Here is a 4,080-nt window from a genome sequence, read left to right as displayed (position 1 = left end):
AAATGACACTCAACAATGGTGTTATAATATTTAAAGGCAATATATTTTTTAAAAACATTTCAAGTAACGCGTATCTTTAATAATATTTTTTGACCCCCCTTTCCAACCACTAAAAAAAATATATCTTTTTTGTAAAAGCCCTTCCCTTCCTCTCCCCCATAAATAAGGCCATCTCTACCAATAACCAACTGTACTACATCCACACAAAAAGTTTCATTTTGATGTATTCATTTCTTTCAAGAATAGAGTCAAACCTCGTTAAATACCTCTACCCTTACCTTAGGACAAGCATGACGGTGGTGGAACAGCAACTTAACAGGGTTACTCTGTTGTATGTTTATATAATATCCTCGACCACCCAACATCAGGGAACATGATTCTGCAGAGCATTCTGGTGCTGGGCGGCAAGATTCCTGATTCTTGAAAGAGCTAGGAATCGTAGGAATCGACTCCGAACAAAATTACTTACTTTGTAAAGATGTGATTTCTTCTGGTGGTTACCTGGTTGGTTCCGAACATATTCAGAATTTAGGATAACCTTGATTTCGGAGCACTACGAAGCATCCATTTATATTTTTCAAACATGTTTTCTTTAAAAAAAAGATAAGATTTTAATGATTAAAGTAACTGGTAACCGTTCGTGTTCTCGTAAAAAGAGTCGGAACTTTTCTTCCGTTTCCGTACCATTAATTGTGGGAATCAGTTCCAGAATCGAATCTTCGCCCAGTTCTCGGGCAATTTGTGTTTGAAAAGTCTTCTCTTTCTCAATCTCTACGTCTTTCTTGAGGGAGAAAAATTATCAAGTAGCCAACCAGTGGGTGTTGTGCGCCATGTGCAGGGTGACTCTGTACCTCCGGCGATGGTCATTTGGCTGGCGGTATGTATCATGGCGGGGAAAATTTACATTAGTTAAATAAGGCTTGGATCGTACCTCTCAGACAATTGACAGAGATGGCAAAAGGCGCTGTGAAGGTGTACATATACTGGAAGCTCCTTTTCCTACATAGGCAAAACTTAGCAGAAAAAGGGCCTGGTGGTAAAGATTAAGATTTCAAAATGATTTATCGATTTGAAAGGCCTTTGGCCCATATACATCCACACATTTTAACATATGGTTCAGCAATTACATGCATTGGTGCAGCACATCGGACATTTTAAACATACACTGGGCAAGCACGCACACACCTACACACTTATACTCACACACACATATATAATATATAATATATAATATATACATTCATACTACACCAACACACATACATACTACATAAAGGCATGTTTTGTCATCAGTTTGTATACGTTACTACTTGCAAAAATAGGAAGGTTTCCAATATATATGAAGTGCAACTTTACTGACTCTAATAAACTGTCGGTTGCCCACATCACCTCTAGTCAAATGAAGAGGGGAAAAAAATGTTTTATTCAAACGGTACAAGAACACCACAATAAAGATTTCCAACCTGATAAAAATATTTCTACAGTTAGTAGAAAACTCACCAGGTACAGTGGTTCATGTGCAGCCAAACTTGACAGTCCTCAGGCTGAATATCCAAAGCACGGAAGAGAATCTTCTTGACGTGAAAACTCAGTCATAGTAGACAGAAAAACATCCACACAATCTATCTCAGACTCCTTTGACAGACTTGATATTCAACATTGAAAGGCAACAACTGATGGGTCAGTTTGGAATAGATTTAAGTAAAAGTGCACTTGAGGTCACTAGTGTCTAAAACAAATGTTTGTACATAAAATTCAAAGAAGTTTGACTAAAGAGGCAGAATTTAAAATAAAATGAGTTTAAGTCTTTAGAACACAGGCAATCTGAATACCGTACTGTACTTTTTTTTATGCTTTAGAATTCAGAATATAGGAGATAAAAGAGGCAATCTTTTTTCCCAGGGAATCTGCATTGGCACTCCGTAACTTACACTAGTGTGGAAGAATTTTTACTAGTCAAAATTATGCGGCCTAACTTTTATCTCTATAAAAAGAAGTTCTGATGGGCACTTCAAAAAAAGCTCCGTCACTGAAAAATCTGAAAAAAAAAAAGCTAATTTTTTAAGTTTTAACTCTCTCAACACTAGGCAAAAATAGCTTTCCTAGTCTTATATTATATAAAAACCTGTCAAGATTGTTTTTAGAGTTAAAGAGCAGTAAATCTGATGCACAGCAGTTTAATTGCTCTAATAATCAGCTAACAAATTCAGAGCAAACTTTCTATATATAATGTGTGTGACTCTTCTTTCATTAATTTTGCATTTGAACCAGTTGACCAACAGTTTGTTGCGCACTTCAAAATGCTCCTTTAGTAGAAAAACAAAGCAAAGCATAAATTACATTTTAAAACTTGCTAGATCAAACTATAACCTGAGTTTAACTTTATTTAGTATCAATAGTTGAAAACAAAGTAGCACTAAATTCCTGTTCGTGAAAGCAGTGGATTTCACCCACGGATGACCATTATAGTAAGGTCTATGTTATATATATATATATATATATAAAAAAGATTCTATATGGAACACTTCTAAAATCCTAATCTTTTCCCCAAAAATTTTTTTTTAATTCTGGTCGAAAGAAATTCTACAGCCCTCTCCATGCTATTCAAATGACATTTTATCTTTTAAAATAAAAGTCAGTGGGATTCACCGGGATGTAAACAAGTTTGAAAAAAAAAGCCAGAAAATATACTGCGCACGCATTGACTGAAATTAGACACTAAATTATATTTTGGTTTTTTTACCCTCTTCTTTTACAACAAATAATCTCTAATTTTAATATATGTGTTGTTTATAGTAGACTTTTGTAAAAAGCTGGGGGGACAAATGGCAAGTGGGCTGGAAAAATCGGAAAAAGCAGGAAGATTTACATCCCTGGATTCAACTTTGATGGAACTGTACAACTTGCAATACATTTTAGTTCAGCTCTCAAATTTTTTAACAGTGCATATATTTTGTTACCCCACCCCCTCCTCCCCCCCAGTACACACACACACACACACACACACACACACCTGCAATGAACAATAATTTCAATTTTATTGTCTCTTAAGATTTAAAAAAGTTGTTTTGTCCTCTCTAAGAGCTGCCAGATTTAGACCAAAACTGAGGGAATTAATTATTGTCCAAATTAGGGACTAGAATCTAGATCTAGATCTAGATCTAGAAATCTAGATCTAGAGAAACAACTGAATAAATACAATGAAGAGTCTTAAAATCTCTGGTTCATACCCATCTATAGACTCTACAAAAAAAAGTGAATTTCGAAAGATCCAAACAGATCCAAGGGAGGGGTGGACTTTTAGGGAGGGGGGGTGTTACCCTGCCCCACCCCTGTTACCCAGCCCCACCCCGTCAAACTACTATTAATTTGACATGCACTGAATCATTGCAATTTGAAGGCAGTTAATCAGTGGAGAGTGGAGAAGCTTGCAAGATTGAAGAACAAGAACTGTAGAATCTAGATCTAGATCTAGAATCTATACATATCTAGATCTAGATTATCAAGAGGCCAAAAATGTGTTTGTTTTTTTATAAGAAATGAAAGGCCATAAGAAATCATAGTTTAATAAGATGTCCATTTAAAGTAGGCTGGCAAGTTTGTTGCAATGGCAAAGGTTCTTGTCCATTTCTTTAGTTAGTGAACTAGAAATCTAGACTCTAGATCTAGATCTAGAGATCTACACTTCGCCAGACAAGAACTAAAAAAAAAGAATAAAGAAGAGACGAGTTGGAGAGAGGAGACGAATCAACTTTTTCGCGACTCCCAGAGATTAGAGAACTAGCCTACTGAAATTATGAATTGTAAAGACAACCTTAAGCATTGGCTCAAACACACATATCTTCACACAGAAATAGTGACACTCCTCCGAATGAACGAGTTCCGTGTTCTCTCACATTCAAAGTATTGAGTGAGAAGATCCGTCTGGCCTCTGAGTCTGAGCCTGAGAGACGAGACGATGTGATCAACTTCGACATTCGACCTTACCCGGAAATGTCAACACACCGGGGTAGCTTCGCGCTCCGTACAAGAAACAAATCGCAATTTTACTAGAGGTAAAATCAAGACATTATAATATTA

At 36.2% G+C, this 4,080-nt stretch overlaps 1 protein-coding gene across 1 annotated transcript in view; it reads right to left on the bottom strand.

Annotated features, from left to right (window-relative positions):
- The window catches only part of LOC101858115 (oxysterol-binding protein-related protein 6), a gene marked incomplete in the record, with an annotated part of 164,943 nt that extends 160,967 nt beyond the window's left edge, over nt 1-3,976 (bottom strand). The window contains 2 exon segments of the mRNA XM_035970632.1: nt 1,501-1,769; nt 3,815-3,976.
- Between the last annotated feature and the right edge of the window lie 104 nt (nt 3,977-4,080).

Source organism: Aplysia californica, unplaced genomic scaffold, assembly GCF_000002075.1.
Source record: "Aplysia californica isolate F4 #8 unplaced genomic scaffold, AplCal3.0 scaffold00297, whole genome shotgun sequence".
In the NCBI taxonomy this organism is placed as follows: domain Eukaryota; kingdom Metazoa; phylum Mollusca; class Gastropoda; order Aplysiida; family Aplysiidae; genus Aplysia; species Aplysia californica.
Note: the sequence above shows the minus strand (reverse complement) of the source record. Positions and strands in the feature narration are given on the sequence as shown.